General features: G+C 49.5%; 1 long non-coding RNA gene and 1 pseudogene across 3 annotated transcripts in view; one reads left to right on the top strand and one right to left on the bottom strand.

Annotated features, from left to right (window-relative positions):
• LOC149122590 (uncharacterized) overlaps positions 1-23,062 on the bottom strand; it is a 128,700-nt gene that overhangs the window by 58,999 nt on the left and 46,639 nt on the right. The window contains exon 3 of one of the 3 annotated variants that reach the window (XR_016218967.1): positions 15,647-15,996. The exons of 1 other annotated variant lie outside the window; for it this stretch is intronic. This is a non-coding gene — a long non-coding RNA (uncharacterized LOC149122590). Of the gene's footprint in view, positions 1-15,646; positions 15,997-18,337; positions 18,766-23,062 lie in introns of those variants that run through there. One more of the 3 variants, XR_016218968.1, reaches the window with a different exon arrangement.
• On the top strand, positions 17,396-18,332 carry LOC138845079 (ribose-phosphate pyrophosphokinase 1-like; annotated as a pseudogene).

The following is a 23,062-nucleotide window of genomic DNA, read 5'->3' as shown; positions in this document are numbered from 1 at the left end:
GCTGCCCCACTTCCAATCCAGCTCCCTGCTTATGTGTTTGGGAAAGCAGCAGAAGATGGGCCCAGGCCAGCCATCCTGGCCATTGTCTGGACAACCAATGGATACAAGATTCATCTCTCTCTCTCTCTCTCTCTCTCCCTATTCCTCTGTCCTTCAAATAAATAAATCTTTTAAAAAGAAAAGACTGATGGAGAGACCTCAGAAGCTGACACCTGAGGGCCTGAATCTTTACATAAAAACTTCCTGCAAAGCCACAAATTCATCCCAAAGCAGCTGAGATCGCTTATCACAATACACAGAATGAAGACATCAGGGTGGGGCGTGGGATGGGGCTGCGCTTCCCCGTGCTTCTGGCTTGTCTCTCCTTACTGATGGGGCATTGTCATGTTGCCCACATCCACTGGGAGTTGCTGCTTGCCCTTCTCCTCACTGACAGTTGTGAGAGACCCAACATTCAGACGCAACTTCTACAGCTGACTCAGTTTGTCAAAAGGATTTTGATGGTAGGGAAACATGCATGTTTTGTTCCTGCTTTGGATGGAGTTACATTGCACAAAGCATCTTTTGTTTCTTTTAAGCTTATTTTGGTTGCTGCACCCTCACCTGCTCTGAGTTGCCAGGGGGAAGCGATTTTCCTGCCATTACAGGATGGTTCCCTACCCCTCCAATGCCCCCTGGGAGGCTACCTGGCCTCACACCTGTTCAGAGCTGACGCTGAATTTGGCACAGCTCAGCCAGCTTGGTCCAGGCAGCCGGAAGTCAGCCCAGGAGGATGAGTGAGGTGCGGTGCAGGCAGCAGTGGTGAGGATTCCAAACCGAGCTGGGAGAGAAGGACTTAGGGATGTGGGTGGCGGCTCCCACTCCTGCTCCTGCTCCTGCCTACGTTGCCTGTCATGCATAGCATTTCAATTCCTCAGGCTCACAGAGCACCTGCAACTTGCAAAGAACATGTTAGGCCCTGTAAGGAAAAATTAAACACATATGTACACACACGCACGCACAGGCACATGCATGCACGCACACCCTGCCACAACAAAGTGAAAAACCACCACAGGCTGGGAGCTTACGCAAGAGCATTCGTTCTTTCACCGTTCTGGAAGCTGGGCTTGTGAGGTCGAGGTGCTGGCAGGATCAGCTTCTCCCGAGGCCTCTCTCCTTGGCTGGTAGAAGGCCATCCCTTCCCTGTGTCTTCATATAGGCTTCCCTCCCATACCCGAATTTCCTCTTATTAAGAAAAGCACTCAGCTTGGATTAGGCTCTGTCGTAATGGGCTTCTTGAAGTGTAATTACTTCTGTAAGGACCCTATCTTCAAACAGTCACATTCTAAGGTCCTGGGGTAGGACTTCAGCATATGAATGGGGGAGGGGAAGCGGTGGCACACCCACACATATGCACACCCACACATACACAAAGCACACATAGCATACTCAATTGCACACTTTACACACACATGCACATATACACACATGTGCTCATACATGCACAGTTGTACACACACATGCGTATTCACTGCTCATACACATGCACAGTGCACACACACAGTGCACACGTAGCCGCCATTCCATGTCGTAGTGCTGGTTCAGGGACTTGAAGCAGCACTCTGATATGGGATGAGGGCATTCCCAGTTGCAGCTCAACCCACTGCGCCTGCCCTACTATGGCCCCTGACATTTCCCCTTTGACTCTGCACACCACCTTTTCTTTTACTGTGCATCCCATGGTCACAAAGCCGTGATAATCTCTTCCTGTGTAGTAATTTGAAACCTCCTGAATGTTCCAGAGAGCGCCCTCAATGGCTGTGATATGCCGAACAAATAGCAACAGAGACTTGTTGACGTGAGAGAAGCTTGTTCAGAGTAACATAGCAGTTAGCAGAGTTTGAGGGTCTCTTACCCTGCTTCATTCAGCCAGCCGTGGGGGATGATGGCAGGGGACGGGGGGAGGGGCTCTGATCTAAAGTAGATGACCCTTCTGCCATGTGCTAGTTTCCCTTTTTAAACAGGGGGTTTCTTCCAGCAAAGCATGGGTGGACGCCTCATGGCTATGTACTGGGTCTTGGGGATGGATTCACTCCGGGGGTGCACCCCTGTGTCCTGTGCATCTTTGAAATTCCTGGTTTCCCTCCAACTTGATGAAAGCCTGCATTTTGCAGGTGCTGTGCGGAGCAGCACAGAAGGAGCACAGAGTTCTCAGGGCCAGCCTGGTCCTGCCAGGGCACCAGGTGCTGTGGTACACAAGAGTCCAGGCAGGAAGTACTGCCTGAGTCCCCAGCTCTCTCCAAGTTCTGCCCGCAGAGGGCACTGCCAAGACCCGGCTGGGATTCTGGACTCTGGTGGCCAAATGTGACAGCCTCCTCTCCCCCAAGCAACATGCATTCGTGGCTCCAGAGCAGCCGGTCAGCTTGAGAAAATGTGGTCATCTCTGTGCAACTGGACTGAGTGAATCTGCAAGGAGGATACAGCCACATGCTGGCCCTCCCCAGCACCATGATACTCACATGGACATGAAAAATAGCTAACTGGTTTTTAAAATCTTTAACCGAGGCTTCTTTTTACTATTTTTTTTAACAGGCAGAGTGGACAATGAGAGAGAGAGACAGAGAGAAAGGTCTTCCTTTGCCGTTGGTTCACCCTCCAATGGCCGCCGCGGCCGGTGCACCGCGCTGATCCGATGGCAGGAGCCAGGTGCTTATCCTGGTCTCCCATGGGGTGCAGGGCCCAAGCACTTGGGCCATCCTCCACAGCACTCCCTGGCCACAGCAGAGAGCTGGCCTGGAAGAGGGGCAACTGGGACAGAATCCGGTGCCCCGACTGGGACTAGAACCCGGTGTGCCGGCGCCGCAAGGTGGAGGATTAACCTAGGAGCCGCGGCGCCGGCCAGGCTTCTTTTTAAAAACATGTGTTGGACGATAATATGCATATGGAAAGAGGCATAAAGCATAAGTGTGCAGCTTGGTACATTTTATCAACAGAGCCACCTGTGTAGCCAGCACCTTCAGCAAGAAACAGAGACTCTTATGGGCTCCCCCAACCCTCTGTGCCTAGCGCCTCCACCAGCAAGGGTGGTCTCTCCTGACCCAGCCATCAGACATCCAAGGTGGGTCTCACCCACTTTCACTTTTTATATGACCCTTTTGTGTGTGGCTTCTTCACGCAACATTATGTTTTTGGAAATTGTTTTTATAAGTAAAAACATTATTTCCATACCCATCTAAGACAGAGCCAAGAAATGGAGAGGAAATGTTGAGGTCACAAATGCTTGTTCCAGGAACTGCCCCAATCCTCCAAAACATCCCTCCTTATTCTAAGGCTATGAGTACATTTTCTCTGTTTAGCATCTGTTGGCCAAACTGCCAACTGCAACCCTAATCCTAGTTTGACTTAGGAACTGCCAGTTCTCTCAAACAACATGCACAGATTTCTCTGTGCCATGAAACCCTCTTGTTTGTTCTCCAGGCATACCAGGGGCCACTCCAGTCTGTGCGTGTATGTCCCGGATGGTAGTCTTGGCTGTCATTTCCAAGTAGGAGCTCCTTTATTGGAGGTTTGTGTCTACATTATTATTTGACGTTGATATGTTTGTGCGAGTCACCCACATTATCAATGGTTGTAGGTGGTTCTTGTTGATGCTGGGCAGCAGGTCACTGTGGAAATATACCACAAAGTATTTGTGGGTTCTGTGTCTATGCACGTTTAAGTCATTTTCAGGTCTGGACTACTATATCACTTTGAATGTTCTAATCCATGTATCTTGGTGTACAATTGTATTCATTTCTTTTGGAGTCTGTACCTGTAAAGGAATTTTGGGGTCATGGGATGCACAATTCAGCTTTAGGGAATGTACTAGTGTTACAAAGAACTGGTTTCGGGGCCAGCACTGTGGCGTAACTGGTAAAGCCGCCACCTGCAGCGCCGGCATCCCATGAGGGCACCAGTTCAAGTCCTGGCTGCTCCACTTCTGATCTAGCTCTCTGCTATGGCCTGGGAAAGTAGTAGAAAGCAGTAGTAGCAAAATCCTTGGGCCCCTGCACCCATGTGGAGACCCGGAAGAAGCTCTTGGCTCCTGGCTTCAGATTGGCACAGTTCTGGCTGTTGTGGCCATCTGGAGAGTGAACCAGTGGATGGAAGATCTCTCTTGCTCTTTCTGCCTCTGCCTCTGCCTCTCTGTAACTCTGCCTTTCAAACAAATAAATAAATATTTTAAAAAAAGTGATGGTTCCTGTGTACAAGCACCTGGCACTCCCCATCCTTGCTAAGACATCTTATTTTTTCCTCTCTCCATAGGGCCAAAGACAACTCACTTTTAATGACCATTTACTACATCCTAGGAACTATGCATCCAAATACATGTTTTATGTAGTTTTTCAACAATCCTATGAAGTCATCCTCATTTTCACAGATGTTGGAGTTCCTCCAAACCCTAAACCATGTGATTAACATCTGAACTCCACCAGCCTGTCTCCACACCCACTCTCAGTCTCTTCTGCTGCACTGTGCTTCTCTTGGGTATACACAAGGCCGGTGCCGTGGCCTGTGTTTGGGAGTCTCTTGTCTAACTCCCCCCCGCCTCCGGCTTTACTTGCCTTGCACCAGATTTTCTAGTCAAGGTTTCCCTGCCTTCCACATAGCCTGTGTTTGGGCCCCTTAACCATGTAGGAAATGGGTACTGAGAGAGTCAGCCAGACGCAGTGGGCCCAGTCCTGTGAAGCACCACGCCCTTAGCACTGTGGGGTGTCCCCTAGCCCTGGCTAGTTAGCAGCCGACTTGCACTGAGCTGCTAGACGCATACCCAGCTAGGGCTGGAGCACTGGGTTTCCAGCAGCCTCCATGGTGGGAAACCAGAGCTCAGCTTTGGGATTCACCCAGATAACTGGGTTTGGCTGCTGGGCATCCAAAAAACACCACTCACTATTTCAATGAGTCAGGTCCATCTTTCATTTAGTCATATATGGCTTTTCTGTTAGCCTTTGGTACTATATTTTTAAAACTTTTTCTCACTTTGAGGTTATTGCAAGAGTCATCTAAACTTTTCTGTAATTTTTAAAGGGTCGATGCTATGGCATAGTGAGTAAAGCTGCCACCCGCATCACAGGCATCCCACGTGGGCACCGGTTTGAGTCCCAGCTGCTCCACTTCTGATCCAGCTCCCTGCTAATGCACCTGGGGAAGCAATGGAAAATGATGCAAGTCTTTGGGCCCTTGAACCCATGTGGGAGAACTGGATTAAGCTCTTGGCTCCTGGCTTCGGCCTGGCAGAGCCCTGGCCATTGTGGCCATTTGGGGAGTGAACCAGTAATGGAGACCTCTCTCTCTCTCTCTCTTTCTTTTTTTTTTCTGTCTCTCTATTTCTGCCTCTACCTTTCCCTCTCTGTAACTCTTTCAAATAAATAAATAAATCTTTAAAAACAAAAAGAAGTGTGACTCTCCCAGGCTTATTTCCATTACATGATGAGTAAAGCAGCCATCTTTATCCATCTCCTGAGCCTGCCCACACTTCTTCACCCCAAAGCCTTGTCAGATTAAGTGATGATGGGAATGGGGTAAACATCAAAATTATTTGCTGCATCTATTGATACAATCTCTTATTGTATTACAGAGGATCTCTCTGAACCTTAGCTTCCGCGTGTATAAAAAGACAAAGTTGGATGATGCAATGTGTAAGGTCCTTCCGGTGTTAAAGTTCCGTAAGTTACACTCTGATTCTAGCTTTTAAAATTTTAAAAACTGTTGCATTCACTGATGAACTCGCTCACACACAAAATGACACAGCCCACACAACATATGCCTTAGCATCAGTTTGAAATATAGCCCATAACTGAAAACAGTGTGTTTATGTTCTACACTGGCTGTGAGAAAATGTCCCATTCCCACATTCTGCCCTCAACAGCAGTCCCAATGGAGACAGGCAACTGGGCTGGACCTGAGGCACCTGCTGAGGCAGGCTCCATCTTCACCACAGTGCCCCCCCTCCCAATCATTTCCTCTCTGCTAACTTTCTCCAGGAGTCCTCCTTATTCCACCTAGAAAAACCCTGCACTCTCACTGCAGCAGCCAACTCTTTCATTTCCTATGTTCAGATGACTTGACATCTGGGGCCTTGCTGACTGTGCAGGGCCTGCCCCCCACATCCCCGGGTTTACCAGTTCCTGGAGCTGGTGAAGGCCTCCCCTGCCAGGACAAGTCAAGTGTGAACTACCCAGTCCAGAGCCATGCCTACCACCTTCCCTAGGGAACCTTCACACTGCAGGCCACTGCCCCTACCTTCACCGCCCTGGGGCCAGGTCCAACCGGGAGCAGCCTCCAGAGCCCCAGAGCCCTGGAATGATTGAAACTAGCCAATCCTCAACTCACCCACCCTGCTTCAGCAGGAACCACAGTGCAAGCTCTGGCCTATAATACTCCCCTCTCCCTCTGCTCATGGCCCACCCAGCACCTCCCCTGGTGCCCCTGCATGGAATTCTGGGCCCCCCTTCTTGGGGTCTGTGAAGAGCAAGTTATCACCTCCATGGCAGACATTTCTTGCCCTGTTGGTCTTACTGTATATAAAAAATAATAAAGCTGGGCCGGCGCCGCGGCTCACTAGGCTAATCCTCCACCTTGCGGCGCCGGCACACTGGGTTCTAGCCCCATTCGGGGCGCCGGATTCTGTCCCGGTTGCCCCTCTTCCAGGCCAGCCCTCTGCTGTGGCCAGGGAGTGCAGTGGAGGATGGCCCAAGTGCTTGGGCCCTGCACCCCATGGGAGACCAGGAGAAGCACCTGGCTCCTGCCTTCGGATCAGCATGGTGCGCTGGCCGCAGCGTACCGGCCGCGGCAGCCATTGGAGGGTGAACCAACGGCAAAAGGAAGACCTTTCTCTCTGTCTCTCTCTATCTCACTGTCCACTCTGCCTGTCAAAAATAAAAAAAAAAATAAAAAAATAATAAAGCCAATATTAAGAACGTCCACAACACATTCATTTCCTCGAAACTATGCCTAGCTCTGGCCCCAGGCCATTCAGAGCACCCATCATGGCTTCCTGTTCTCTGACTTGTACAAGAGATGTTTTGTCCCCACATCCCTTCTTGACATGTACCGTACCTGCCATCACGTCAGCAGGGCCCATGAAGCCATGAACTCAGGCTTGCTACCACTTCCCAACTCCCGTTCTTGGTGGCATTCACCATCCACCCACAAGCCACTCTCCTGGAACTGAAATCCATTGCCTCTGCTTTTGCAGCAAGGCCAAAGTTCATTTGCAAAGTCTTGGGCAACATGTTACCTCCACGTATTTTGTTGGTGATGGTGGTATTTCTTTTTTTTTAATATATATTTTAGTGGTTTGTAAAGCAAGGAGGCCTCTTGTGAGATTAGTGAGGCTTCTCTGGTGAGGTTAGTCCCCAGCCATTTCAAGACCCTCAAGTTGCCAGCAGGACCAAAGGAGGACCCAATTTGTTAGGCCACAGATGAGTCAACATCGCTCACAGAAACCCAGGATGCCAAGCACAGGTCCTCGATCCCTTGCCACCCAACAATGAAGGACTTTCTCCCGGTTCTCACTACCAAAGGAATCCACGCCCACATTGAGCCTGGAGTCAACGTCTGCCCGCACCTGGCTAATGCCCCGCTGCGGTTGATCTCACTTCCTGGAGATGAATGTACTGAGTCTCTGAAATTTCACCTTGATGTGCACAGCCCTGTGCAGTCTGCAGGTGCCTCCTACGTACCGTCTCCTTCCATTCACTGAAACAACTGGAAACCAGTTGTGCCATAACACAAAGCAATGGTAGATAATAGGACTATAAATCTTAGTTTTCTGGATGAGTTGGCCAAAAACAAAAGAGCAAGAGAAAGAGAGAGAGGAGAAAAGGATCTCAATTAATTTTAAACAATTAATTCACAATATAGAGTTGACAGTCTTCATCCCAGGTTTTCTTCAAGATCAAAAGAGGAGTAAGGTCTTTATATAATAGTTATCATTTTTATTGAACAATGAGTTATACTTTGCAATGTTATTTAATTCTCAACACAAAGCTAGTGCAAAATTAATGCTTTCTTCCTATTTTATGAATGAGGAAATTGAGGCTCAAAGAATGAAAGAAGTTAGAAAGCATTCTCAGTTGAGCATTCATTATCAAATTAAAGTAACCATTACAAAGCATTCAAATGAAAACACGTTCATTTAGGACTTCATTACAAAAGTTCCAGCTTTGATTTTTCTTTTTCTGTTATTATTTTATTATTATTCCTCTAACCCTAGTAGATTCTGACCCTAGAACTGCTTCCTTCCATACCCCCAGAGGGCTGTGCGGCATCTTGGGAGACCCTGAGACATGAGCCTTGATCCTACATGGGAGGGGCAGGGGAGGAAAGCACAGCGCAGAGACACACCTGCTGGGAGACCGGAATGGGGGCCTGGGCTCAGGCAGCAGGGGTCTCATTTACAAAGTATTCTCTCACTGAAACACTGAATTTTGGAAAAACTCGCTTGGTAAATACACAAAACAAACCCAAGCTTAGCAATCCAGCTAAGCAAGAAAATAAGTGTAGTTTCATTCTGTGTGGGTCTTCTTAGAGGATAAATAGCTTGTACTCTAGGTAAGGGCTTTTTATGTAGAGTAGCACAATCATTGGTTCACTCATTCAGTCATTCACACTGAAGACACAGCCTCTTCCCACCTGCTCTAGGGGGTGGGGGTGGCAAACACAGACTCCTGGGGAAGGAAAACTCTGCTTCCCAAGACCGGAAGGGAAGCAATCCTCCAGAATATGGCTCAAACAGAAGGGTCAGGGCTGTAGCCCCTTCCTGGAGACCCACCCGCCTCTCCCACCCCAGAGTTCCTTCATCTCTGCTTTGGAGGGATTTTGTCTTTTGGGTTATTTCAGTGGACGATGTCATCACCAGTTGAGACAGGTAGGTGACCAATTGGATAGGTAGGTGACCTCAAGACGAATGAACCTTTGTTTTCTCCACACCACAGGGCTTTCCCCATTCTCCTCTGCACCTGTGTCCATGCAGGAACACTGATTGGAGGGATTAAGCCCAGGTTGAATGAGAGGTAAAAATCTGATGGAAATTTATATCTGCCCCTGGGGGAAGGGAATCTGTTTAAGCACGCACAGCGTGAGGCTTTGGAGAAGAGTGATTAGAAGAGGGTGGGGCTGGCGCCACAGCTCACTAGGCTAATCCTCGGCCTAGCGGCGCCGGCACACCGGGTTCTAGTCCTGGTTGGGGCGCCGGATTCTGTCCCGGTTGCCCCTCTTCCAGGTCAGCTCTCTGCTGTGGCCAGGGAGTGCAGTGGAGGATGGCCCAGGTGCTTGGGCCCTGCACCCCATGGGAGACCAGGAAAAGCACCTGGCTCCTGGCTCCTGCCATCGGATCAGCGCGGTGCGCCGGCCACAGCGGCGGCCATTGGAGGGTGAACCAACGGCAAAGGAAGACCTTTCTCTCTGTCTCTCTCTCTCACTGTCCACTCTGCCTGTCAAAAAATAAAAAAAAGAAATAAAAAAAAGAAGAGGGTGGAAGCATAGTGGGCCAGGGCTGGGTGAAGTCCTCCCTCCCCTCCTCTCTCAGCCAAAACAGAGCAGCCGATCCTTTAGAAGCAACAGCACCCGAAATAGAGAGAAAATTCCACACAAATGCTCTAGGGATCCTCAGAAGAACTATTAACACATTTGTGATAGCAAGTAGCCTTCCTTGTTTCATTTATCAAAGACTCCTCGATTTAACCCCTGTGGTTTCCAGGCTGCTCCAGCAAATTCATAACAATCATGTTATTCTAATGCGCGTGGGGGCTATTAAGGATCACTCCAGCAGTTAGGTTAGGAAAACCACTCAGCAGCCACTCAGGCCTAGAGGTGACCAATTACCAGCTCCATTTAAATTTTTTTTTTTTTTTTTTGACAGGCAGAGTGGACAGTGAGAGAGAGAGACAGAGAGAAAGGTCTTCCTTTGCCGTTGGTTCACCCTCCAATGGCCGCCGCGGCCCGCGCGCTGCGGCCGGCGCACCGCGCTGATCCGATGGCAGGAGCCAGGAGCCAGGTGCTTTTCCTGGTCTCCCATGGGGTGCAGGGCCCAAGCACCTGGGCCATCCTCCACTGCACTCCCTGGCCACAGCAGAGGGCTGGCCTGGAAGAGGGGCAACTGGGACAGAATCCGGCGCCCCGACCGGGACTAGAACCCGGTGTGCCGGCGCCGCTAGGCGGAGGATTAGCCTAGTGAGCCGCGGCGCCGGCTTCCATTTAAATTTAAGGGATAAAAAACTAGCTGCCTTGGAGGGCTAGGGCTGTGATAAGAAAGGGCCTAGCGCCCAGGAGGCGGCAGGTCCAAGATCAAGGCGCTGGGCAGGGCCGGTTTCTCCAGGGGTCTCCCTCCGCAGCTTGTGGGCGCCGCCCTCTCCCTGTGAACTCACATGGTTTTCCTTCTGTTTCTGCCTCCCCATCCTAGAAAAGCAGGGGTCGCTGGATTAGGGCATAGCCTCAGGCCCTCCCTTTTAACCTAATTCCCTCTTCGAAGACTCAGTTTCCGAATATGCGGGCTCTTTAAAAAGTTCATGGAGAACACGGGCAATCCTTACGATTGCACGTCTCCATGAGCCCTTTGGAGCACCCTCCCACAGTCACATCCTGAGGTGCTGGAGGTGCGGGGCACAGCATACACATTTGGGAAGACACAGCGTCACCCAGAACACCAGCCAAAAGCTGTGAAAGCCTTGATCTATGTCCCTCTTTCCACAGAATTCTGTGTTTGACTTTCTTCACCAACACTCCCCTGTGTTCATTTGTGTTTTCTTAAAAATATTTTATATGAAAGATAGAGTAATAGAGGGGACAGGGAGAGAGAGGGAGCTCTTCCATCGCTTGGTCACTCCCCAAAGGGCTGCAATGAATGAGACTGGGCCAGGCAGAAGCCAGGAGCCAGGAGCTTCTTCCCGTTCTCTTTCATGGGTGCAGGGGTCCAAGGACTTGGGCCATCTTCTGCTGCTTTTCCAGGTGCATTAGCAGAGAACCGGATTGGAACAGCCGGGACTCCAACTGGCGCTCATATGGGATGCTGGCATGGCAGGTGGCGGCTTTACCCACTACACCACAGTGCCGGCCCATACGTATACTTTTTTTTTTTTTAATTTTTTTTTTTTGACAGGCAGAGTGGACAGTGAGAGAGAGAGAGAGACAGAGAGAAAGGTCTTCCTTTTTGCCGTTGGTTCACCCTCCAATGGCCGCCGCAGCCGGCGCGCTGCGGCCGGCGCACCGCGCTGATCCAATGGCAGGAGCCAGGAGCCAGGTGCTTTTCCTGGTCTCCCATGGGGTGCAGGGCCCAAGCACTTGGGCCATCCTCCACTGCACTCCTTGGCCACAGCAGAGAGCTGGCCTGGAAGAGGGGCAACCGGGACAGAATCCGGCACCCCGACCGGGACTAGAACCCGGTGTGCCGGCGCCGCAAAGCGGAGGATTAACCTAGTGAGCCGCGGCGCCGGCCTACATATACTTTTTTTTTAAAAAAAAGCTTTTTATGCAGCTCTCTTTTTACAAAAAGGTAATGAGGGATACTCACCTGTGCATGTGTCAGCACTGCTGATTCTAGACTCTGCTGCCAGCTTTTCTTGCTCCTCTGCTGATTCCTCCCAGGGCTAACTGAGAAGCCACGCCCCAGAGAAATGGAAGGCAACTTGATGTGGATGCTAAAATATACCCTCTACACAGGTGTGATAGAAAATGCATATTCATAGCAGATTTTACTACTTGTTTAGAGGACAAGATTTTATCTGTTTATGTCATACCATACAGCACAAGATTCTAAAATGCTGATCTGACATGCTTACTGGAGGAGGAAATGCTAGAGAGCCATGCAGGCATGTTTCCCCTCTGAAACAGTCCTGCCGCACATCATGGGTGTTGTCGCACCTGTGCCAGCTCCTGGCTCCTCTGGCCCCTCTAAGCGGTCCTCGCTGACCTCCTGCCCTTATGTCAGCGTCTCCTGGAAGGAAGAGGATGGACAAGGAAGCTGTGGCATCTCCCTCCTTGCGGGGAGGGGGGGGAGAGTGTGTTTTGTCTCCCTCTACTCTCCCTGGAGGCCTCTCCAGCCCTACCTGCCTCCCCCCCTCCCAGGGTCTTAGGGTGCTGTGACTGAGATCAATTCCAGGACCTGGGCCCTCACTCACAGCATGAAGATGCCAGGTCCCCACCCTACCACCACCACCACCACCCCCCGCCCAGTGTCTTTCGCCACTGTCTCAGGGCTTCCTCCTGCTCCCAGGCTGCTCCTGCTCGCACAAGATAACACAGTCAAACCTCTTTTGGGCACGATTCCAACACAATCACCATAATTCCTGTAGCTCCCAATATGGATCAACATTGCTTGATTAAACATATCCGTTTAAAGTAAAAGCCTCATTAATATCCAGGATTGCAAGCCCATTTTGCTTGGATAACTGCTTGCCTTATTATTTTATTTGATTTATTCCTCTGCCAAACTAGCACCATCAGGTCTCCTCTCCTGTTAATGTAGCATCCAAATGAAACATGTCTGTCTCGTCACACCAATGCAGTCCTGGGGAACGTCTGGGCTGGAGGGGGCTCCACACCTCATCCTTTCCAGGAGTCGGAATGCTCCCCATCTCTCCCTCTAGAAAGAGGGCACCCATGATATTTTAATTGTAAAAGGACAAGGCAAACAAGACATAACAGAATAAAGAATTGTTTTCTACATGCAGCTTGTGAGAAATTGTCCTAAACTATCAAAACTGAAGCTTGATTCTGCTCTTCACCATGCTCTCTGCTGGGGACTTTTACTGGCAGACTCAGGGGCTCATTGGGGCAACCTTCCCAGGAGAGATGGAATGATGATGATGATGGTGATGATGGTGGTGGTGATGATGATGATGATGAAGAAGATATGAAGATGAGGGTCATACATCAGTCCTATTCATGCTGGTGAAATGATCTCTCCAAGATCACAGCTAACACATGGTCACCCTGGCCAGGTACGGGGTTTTCCCATCTCTCCCTAGATGTCCAGCAGCCTTGACTTTGTGTGGAGAACAGTGCTGCCCTTGGCACTATTCTGGCTGACGTTATCCACGTGACCCTGGATGTTAGTTTTCCAGACAGAAACATGGAGTGGTGGGGTTGGAGGTTGGGTGTCGCTCTGGAGCTGCCCCAGTGCGAGGTCCTGAAGCAGTGACTCTCATTGTTTCGGGGTGGTGGAGGGACAGTGCCGTGTCTATGAGACAGGAAGCTCTGCACCCTCCTTCCTGCTAGAAGGGTCTGAGCCCCCTCCCTTGGGGATAGCTCCCTCCCCTCTGATCTTAGAAAGTGACTGCTCTGGGGGTCACAGCTCTGGGGAAAGCCCCGCCCGTCCTTGATGTGTACCAGCCCTGGTGGAGGACTCCACACACGGTGTGTGCGTCTGGCTGGGGGCGGGGCTTGTCTCTGGTCTTCTCCCTTCCCTCATGCTCTCTAGGATGTGCTGGGGTAACTGTGTAGGGCACTGATATCCAAATGTCTCAATTCTTCTGATGCAGATGTTAAGATGGACACCAGCAGTCAGGGTTTTAGAGGAAAGGGTAGCACACGAAGACGAAAACTCTTTCTCCTGCAAATCAATACCACACACATGTACAGATACCCGGATGCCTCCTCCATGCATTTCAACAGTGAGAAACTGTGGCATGGAAGCCAGGGGTGGGGTGCCAAGCCAGGGGACAGGGCGGGGGGCTCCAAGGGGCTGCAGGGGTGGAAAGCAGAGGTCAGGAGGCAGGAACTGCCACGGATTCAGTGATGGTCGTTAGTGAGATCTCTGGATGACTTCATGCTGTGAAATGAGCTAGAGTTGGCTGGGAAAAAAAAATCACACCAATTCACCTGCATTCCCAATCCTAACAGAGGGAGGGGGAGGGGCGTGCAGGGCACCTGTGGCCCGCCCCATGCTGGGACTCCTCCCTCCCTTGCCTGTGAACAGGGATTTCCTCACACCAGGTTTTGGCTGCTCCATCAGAATCTAAGTGCATGAATCAATTCTATCAAGCGTGTGGACTTCATCCGGCAGCAGGGAGAAAATGGTGAGACTCGCCACCTTGGACCATTTCTGACCTGCACAGGGAAATGTTGGGGCAATCCTGGTGGAGAAAGGGGTGCCATCCACTCCCACAGACACAAGCAGGTTCCAAACCAAAACAAAAGGAAACCCCTTCAGTTACAAACACTTCTGGAAAACACTGACAAGCTGCCTAAAACGGCTTTCTGGGTGGAGAGGCAGAGAGAACATGGAATTTAGGGCTGAAATGGGTCAGGGATGCCAAGTCTCAGTCCTGGGCTGGACCAGAGGGGAGCCAGTGCGTTTTCCATGGTGGGAGGCAGACACACGACTAATATGTAGATCAGCCGTCCATGCTTTTGGAGGAAGGTGGGTGCTGATGGAGACCCCGGGGAAGCAGGAGCCCCGAGATACTCCCTGGGACTCTGATGACTGTGCCAAGATCAGGCTTCAAAGCAGCAGGGAAATTTGGGGTCCCTCTCTTACTGCTTCCTGGGCTATCACACTGAATGCTGAGGGATTTGGGGATTTGCCTAACAGTAATTATAACTCTGATGGGCTGGGACAAGTTCTATATTCCGGCTGGATTACCCTCTCTGCTCACATCCTCCCCACCGGAGGCCCTGGCACTTCCGGTGGCTACCAGTATACCCCAGCTGTTCCAACGCCTTCCAGCAATCCTAAACAGCCCTCCTGGCCTGGCCTCCATGACTAAACCAACAGGAACCCTCCACTGAAGAGCCCGTGTCATCCAGTGTTGTTGCCATGGTAATAGTCACCCAGGAGAACAGCTGCATTTCAGCAGGTGTAGGATGCTAGCACAACACTCCAGTACGGGCTTATGAAGTTTTCTAGTTTCCGCCAAGACTTTTAAAATTAGGAACCACTCAGAACACAATTTCCCTAGCAACCAGAGAAATGCTATTCCCTCCTGTTGGGAGATTAAAAATAACTGCAGCCGACTACAGTCTCCCAGTCACCCTGCTTACAGCAGGTGTCCACGTCCCTAAACCACATCTTTCCAAGACATAAATGTACTACTTGCTTGGAGTCACCGCTGCTTCCTGTCTGTGCCTACATGGAACAAATCACAGCCAGTTTGGTCCTCAAGAGCAGGTGCCGGCCTCCTGTCCTAATTTTTGTCCACACAGTACCATCGTTCTAGGTATAAGCAATTTTTCAGCATTCTTAGACCAGAGCATGGGCCTCCTACTCTACCCGCCTGCCTTCTTTCCTCTCTTCCTTTCCCCCTGCCTCCCTCCTCTCCTGTTTTCCTTTCAATATGGTTAACAAGCAAAAATATGAAACCTTTTAAAATGAGATGGGTATTTGGCATAGCCACTAGGTAGATACTTGGGGTAGCTGCCTCCCATACTGGCGTGCCTAAGTTTGTGTTACAGCTCTGCTCCTGATTCTACTTGCCTGCTGATGTGCACCCTAGGAGGCAGCAGGTAATGGCTCAAGAACTTGGGTCCCTGCTACCTGTGTGGGAGACCCAGACTCAGTTAGCTTGGCCTAACTCTGGCTATTGCAGGCATTTGAGGAGTGAACCAACAGATGAAAAGCACTCTTATCTCCTCTCTCTTCTCTACTCCTCTATTTTTCAAGTGGATGAAAATAAACTTTAAAAAAAGATTTATTTTTTTAAAGATTTATTTATTTATTTATTAGAAAGGCAGAGTTTCAGAGAGGCAGAGAGAGAGAAAGAGAGAGAGAGTTCTTCCATCTGCAGGTTCATTCCCCAAATGGCTTCAATGGCCTGAGCTGGGCCAATCTGAAGCCAAGAGCCAGGAGCTTCTAACACATCTCCCAAGTGGGTGTAGGGGCCCAAGCACTTGGGCCATCTTCTGCTGCCTAACCAGGCCATAGCATAGAGCTGGATCAGAAGTGGAACAGCTGGGACTTGAACTGGCATCCATAGGAGATGCTGGCATTGCAGGCAGCAGCTTTACCCGCTACACCACAGCACCGGCCCCTAAAACAAACTTAAAAAAAAAAACAAACAAAAAAAAACAAAACAGAAATTAATAAACATGTAGGTAAATCTACAGGTACACCCATAGGTCAGTTTGTTTCTCTGTCTCTGCACTTTCTTTAGTAGATCAATTAAATAATTAAACAATTTGAAATATTTTAACTGATATGTTCAATGAAGTTTGACAATTGTATATGCAGGGCAAAATACAGAACATTTTCTTCACACTAGAAAGTTCTCTTGTGGGCACTTCTGGTCAGTCGACCATCTCCCGACCCAGAGACAGCCATGTGCTTTGACGTCTAGTGCCACGGATTGCTTTTTTTCTGATTTGGACTTCACAAACAAAACCCTGCAGAATGTATTCTGGTGTGTGGCTATGGCAGCAGTTTAAGACCTATGTTTCTGTCGATGGACATTTGGACTGCTTCCAGTTTGGGATTATCACAAATACAGCTTTTATGAATAATTTTGTGCTAGTCTTTTCATGGACAATTGCTTTTTATGTCTCGTAGGCAAATGCCTAAGAATGCAATGGCTGAGTTATGGGATAGCTGTGTATTTAACTTTACTAGAAACTGCCAGACTTTTCTCCAAAGAGGTTACACCTTTGAACTCCTCCATAGTCATGTATGAGAATCCCAGCTGCTCTATAGCCTCACCAATGTTAGTGCTGATATTGTCAGTTTTTTTTAATTTAGCCATTCCAGTGGATGTGTAGTAGCATATCAGTGTGGTTTTAATTTGCATGTTTATGTCAACCAGCGATGTAAGCATATTTTCCAGTGTTTATTGCCCGTTTATATATCTTTGTGAAATACCTGTCCAAGTATTTTTGTATTTTTAAAATGGAGTTAATTATCTTCTTATTAGTCATTTTATTAATAATATATTCTGAATACAAGCATTTTGCCAGATACATGTTTTGCAAACACTTTTGCCTATCTGTAGTTTTAGTTTCTTGTGGTATATTTTGATGGGTAGGAATTATCAATTATGAATTGCAATTTGTCAGTTTTTTTATGGCGAGTCCTTGTTGTGTCTTAGTCTTAAAAGTCTAGCGTTAACTCAAGGTTACAATGAACTTCTCTTACATTCTTCTAAAAGTTTTATGGTTCTGGCTTTTTCCTACAGGCTTTGATTCAGCCCGTGTGTGAGTGTGTAGTGAGGAAACGGCTGGGGTTCCTCTTTTCCATAAGGACACCCAGTAGTTCCAGCACCATTTGTCGAAAGGTTTTTCTTTCTATGTTGGACTGAATCATGTCCTTGCCAAAAATTAGTTGAGGGGTAAGATGGCAGTGTAGCAAAGCGAAGCGGTTAGCATTGAGTCTCTGGGCTGACTTCGGTTCCGATCTCCGCGGCAGCAGCTGCGGTCGATAAGCAAAGAGTGCCTAGGATTGCGGGCCAAGATGCTGAATATTAAGATCTTCAGCAGCAGCTCCCACCAGGACTTATCCCAGAAAACTGCTGACTGCATGGGCCTGGAACTAGGGCAAGGTGGTTATGAAAACATTCAGCAACCAGGAGACCTGTGTGGAAACTGGCGAAAGTGTAGGTGGAGAGGATGTCTACACTGTTCAGAGTGGTTGTGGTAAAACCAAGGACAATCTAATGGAGCTTCTGAGCATTGTTAATGCCTGCAAGATTGCTCCAGCTAGCTGGGCTCCAATCTCAGCCATGCTTGTTGCAAACATGCTATCCGTGGCAGGTGCCAATCACGTCATCACCATGAACCTACATGCATCTCAGAGTCAGGGCTTTTTTGATATCCTAGTGGACAGGTTGTATGCTGAGCCAGCTGTCCTGAAGGGGATCAAGGAGAGCATCCCAGAATGGAGGAACTGCACAACGTCTCGCCTGGTGCCGGGAGAGCTAACAGAGTGGCCTCCATTACAGACCAGTTGAATGTGGACTTTGCCTTGGTTCACAAAGAGTGGAAGAAGGCCCATGAAGTGGACCGCATGGTGCCGGCGGAAGATGGGAACGATCGGTGGCCATCCTTGTAGATGACACGGCTGACACTTGTGGCACAATCTGCCATGCAGCTGACAAACTTCTCTCAGCTGGAGCCACCAGAGTTTATGCTGTCTTAACTCACAGAATCTTTCCTGGTCCAGCCATTTCTCCATAAACAAGGCGTGCTTTAAAGCAGTAGTAGTCACCAGTACCATCCCTCAAGAGGACAAGATGAAGCACTGCTCCAAAATACAGTGATCGACATCTCCCTGATCCTTGCAGGAGCCATCAGGAGAACTCGCAATGGGGACTCTGCTTCCTACCTGTTCAGCAGGTCCCTTTAGAACAGTGTAACTTCTGAGGCTTTTTCAAAATAAAATAAACCCCACCCCTTGTTTTGCCCTTGGTATTTTTTAAGATTTATTTATTTATTTGAGAGGTAGTGTTACAAACAGTGAGAGGGAGAGACAGAGAGAAAGGTCTTCCTTCCAATGGTTCACTCTCTAGTTGGCCGCAACGGCCAGAGCTGCGCAGGTCCGAAGCCAGAAGCCAGGTGTTCTTCCGGGTCTCCCATGTTGGTGCAGGGGTCCAAGGACTTGGGCCATCTTCTACTGCTTTCCCAGGCCACAGCAGAGAGCTGGACTGGAAGAGGAGCAGCCAGGACTAGAACCGGTGCCCATATGGGATGCCGGTGCCGCAGGTGGAGGATTAACCTACTGCGCCACAGCACCGGCCCCGCCCTTGGTATTTGAAGACACCATCGGCAGAAGACTCGGCTTACTCCAGCGTAGTTGTCTGCATATCGGATATATTAGAGCTTATCCTAAAATGGGGGAAGACAAATTGAGATGACCTGCTGGGATTTCCCACCTGCCTCCTTTCCCACTCCGGCTCCCCTGATGAATTTGTTGTGAGCTTTGCAGCTTTAAGTACAGCTCAGCAGCTGCAAGGGGTCAGACTTTTGAGGGTGTTATGCAGGGACCTTTGGATGTGACAGCAGGTACTCAGACTATGCAAGTTTCAGGCTTTCCTTATGTCCAGAACAACTAGCAGCAAAGCCAGCCCCTGTGCGACAAGATCTTCGAGGTCTGTAAGAGCCCTGGGCAACCCAAACCCAGTCTGGGAGCCGAGCAGCCTGCAAGGACGGAGCAGGCAGCTCAGCTCGAGCAGCTGTTAGGTAGGATCCGAAGCAGAGCGGGATAGCCGGGTTCTGCAAATGCTTCTTGGGAGGAAGCAGCCTGACCCATCACCAACTCACTTGACTGTGCAGCTTCAATTCTCTGTATCTGATCCTTTTGGTTTTGGCTTTGCCATCAGCCATCTTTTCCTTTCTCCCAGCCAAATACACTCTTGGTCCAAGTGATCATGTCACCGTGTCTTCTGGAAAGAAAACTTAACTTCCTGCCTTGTAACCGCTAACATTCAGATTAGATGATTTTGCCATGGCTTGCTCTTCTTTAGAAATACAAGCTTCTGTTCCCCAGATCCCAAAGAGAGAATAAAAAGGCAAGAACAGGTTTCCAAGAGGATTAAATGAGATAATCCATAAAAAGCACTGAGCAAATGCCCAGCACACAGGAGCCATTGTGTAATGTCATTAAACTGATGTGAGTGAACTGTGGGTGTGTGCTACAAAGCACACCTCACGTGGAGAGGCACCTTGTCTGCTTTGCTGATCCCAGCTCTTCAGACAGGCCAGCAGTGCCTTGCCCGTCGCTGAGTGAATGAAACACAAGGATGAGCAAAAGCAGTCGTCTTTCTGCCCTCGTGGAGCTAGGAGTTGGGAAGGGAGACAGAGGCGGACAAAAACCACACACAGACATAAAATTACAACTGCATTAAGTACAGGTGCTCACAGTCTGAGAGTACGGCAATGAGGATATTTGACCTGGTCAGAACCATCAGAAAAAAAAGATTTTTTGAGCAAGTGAACTAGAACAAAGATGAACAAGAATTAACTAGGCAAACAGAGAAAGATCATGGCAGACAGCACAAACAGCATGTGCAAAGTCCCTGAGGTAGAACACAGCTTGATAAATACAAGAGCCTGAAAGAAGGCCAGTGTGTGGGGGCTCAGGGAAAGAGAGGCCACAGCCGGGCAGTGAGACTCAAGAGGGGGTGGCGCGAGGCCCTGCAAGGCCTCACCCACCGCATCAAGGAACTTGTCCTTATTTTCTGAGCAATGGAATGTTGATTATGGGGTTTATGAGGGGAAGAAACACAAACAGGCACAACTTTTTAGAAGACCACTCAGCATCTGCTTGAAGCCATGTGGTGAAGCTGGTTAAGAGGCCACTGCACAGCTTGGATGTGCGCTCCCTGTAGCTTGCACGAGGCTGGTAGAGGAGAGTGGAGAGAAGTGGGGCAGAGTCAATGTCTCCAGGAATTCTCACCGCTTCCACTACTGATACGGGAGACGGGGCTGAGCCATTCCACACGGCTGTCTTCAAGATGTCCAAAAGAATCTGGGATCATTTAGGTGCTGGAGGGAGGGTTTCAGGGATCCTAAGTCACCCAAAGCTCACAAAGGAGGGGTGATCTCTGAATAAATTCAAGGACAAAGTCCCCTCCTTCCATCTCTCCTGACACCCAACTCTCACTTTACAACCGGGGCGGGGGTGGGGTGGAGGGTGGGGGTCTCTAGGAGTCTTAGTCCGGGTGACTCTTTTGACCCACTGGGTGCTGGCTCTGGCCTTATTGCTATGCAAACTCATGACATTCACCCACTCCCCTTGGAGCTGGTACCACTAACTGGCCTTCGGCACCCCTCCAGAACGTTCTTGCCCACAGGCTACACCCGTGCCTCCAGGAGGAAGGAGGGCACACTACTCCGCAATCTGTTTGCTAAGGGGTACCCCAAGTCCATCATCATAACCCTCCCAGCTTGCTCCGAGACAGAGCCAAGATGACCTCTGGAACAAAACATTGCTTGAGTTTCCAATCTGTGTTCTCAGTTTTCCTTCAAGACGAAGCTTATCCCTCCCCCCCAAATCTGCATCCAGTGCAAAAAAAAAAAAAAAAAAAAAAAAAAGCCAACATAGTGAGTCAGGCCCAGTGCCCCTCTCTGGGCTCCGCTCTGTAAATAATTCAGTCTCCTTCTTGTTCTTGCAGGGGAGACCCTCACACCTTGTCATGCGATACCTCTGCATCACTGAAGATGTGTTATAACTGCCAGATGCTGTGAATCAAAACCGGTATGGCATCTCGTCAAAAGGCATTTGCCCAGTGCTGGGAGCAAACAGGAAACACCAATAATTCGGGGAGGGGTCACCTGGGTGCTGGATTACCTATCAGACACGTGTCTTCTTTTCCTCCAGCATCAAACCTGCCTCGCACCTGCGTGCCTTAGGACCCCAGGGCTGTCAGTTCTCTCCAGTCTGTGAACACATCAGTCATTCAGTCAGTGAACAGATTCCCTGAGCATGCCTTGCACTCAAAGCTGCTCACAAGGACACAAAGTTTCAGGGGGAGGGAGGAGGACATGTCCCTCCAAAGCACAGGGATTAGGGGCCCTGTTGATGCACAGCCTCCACAAATGCAGAGAGAACTCGTTCCCTCGTGTGCAGGATGAATGACAGCCAGGGCTGCTGACCTACAGCCCACTCTCCGGGAATCCTGGAGGCCGGCGGGAAGTAGCAGATGCTCCCTCAGCAGCGAGCACCCTTCCACGGCGAGTCATTGGTGCTGTCAGGCCTGGGACCACCTCTCGCTGCGCACAGATGCAAGCAGCTCCTGCCCTCTGACAGCCAGGCCCTGTGCACTGCATTTATCTCCCTTTCAGCCCACATGTGTCAGGTAAGGTTCACAGTAGCATTATTCACAATCGCCAAAAGAGGGAATCAACCAGAAAGGCCACCAATGGATGCAAGAATAAACTGTGGCATGCCCACGCCACGGAACCTTGCTCAGCCTTGCAAAGGAAGAATTTCCTGGCACATGCCACAACATGGATGAACCTTGAGGACGGAGATTCATCTGCTAAGGGAAGTGAGCCAATCACAGAAGGGCGAACACTGTAGGATTCCACACTTGTTCGCCTGAGGTGCCCGGAGTAGTCAAATCTACTGAGACAGGAAGTGAAGTGATGGCTGCTGGGAGCAGGTGAGAGGAGTCTGGGGAATTGTTTTTAATGAGGACAAATTTCAGTTTCAGAAAGCAAAAAAAGCTCTGGAGATAGATGGTGGGATGGTGACACAACAATGCCACTGAACTAAAATGTTTAATATGGTAAATTTTCCATTATGCATGTTTTACCACACTTTACATTTTATTTATTTGAGAGGCAAAGAGAATGAGATAAGCAGAGACAGAAATAGTCTCATCTCTCAGTTTACTCCTCCAGAGATCCACAACAGCTAGGGCTGTGTCAGAGGAAAGCCAGAAGCCAATCAGTCAGTGCAGGTCTCCCACTTGGGTGTCAAGAACCCTATTACTTGGCCCATCACCACTGCCTTCTAGGGTCTGCATTATAGGATGCTGGAGTCAGGAGCCAGAGCCAGGAATCAAACCCAGGTACTCTGATGTGGGAAGCAGGCACTCTGATCAGTAGACAACCCAACCACTAGGTTAAATGTCTGCCACAACGCTTTATGAAGTTAAAAAAAATGTCTAAGGGCAAGAAAATGAGCAGATGAGGTCAATAGGGTTTAATAGGTTTGCTGATTGAAAACAAAGTTTAGTGCACAGCAGGAGATCTCCTAATTGTCTGATCCAAGCCAGTCTCTGCAAGGGTTGAAAGGCTTAGCCACTTAGGCAGACAACATGGAGAGAACCACTGCATTGGCTGCTGACCCCACATGTACAGTTGGGTTTCATTCTCCTCACACTACACAGATCAGAACACACCTGGCCTTCTGGCCAGGGTCCTTTCCACTCCTTCACATCCTTGGGGAGACTCTTCTGCTTTGAATTCTTTGTCACAGAGGACAAACTTGAATTGAGGCTACCACACTTTACCTTTGTTTCCAGTCTCCCTCTAAATTCCAGATTGTTCTGGCCAGGAAGGTTTGATGCTGCCCTTCCACCCTGTACAACCAGCCCCATCATGTGCCTCTGTGTGTCCTGTCCTAAGTGCCTGGGCTTTGCTGGAAAACATCTCAGAGCCAGGCAGAACAGTTCCA

Source organism: Oryctolagus cuniculus, chromosome 13, assembly GCF_051225735.1.
Source record: "Oryctolagus cuniculus isolate XC-2025 breed Fujian yellow rabbit chromosome 13, ASM5122573v1, whole genome shotgun sequence".
Classification (NCBI taxonomy): Eukaryota; Metazoa; Chordata; class Mammalia; order Lagomorpha; family Leporidae; genus Oryctolagus; species Oryctolagus cuniculus.
Note: the sequence above shows the minus strand (reverse complement) of the source record. Positions and strands in the feature narration are given on the sequence as shown.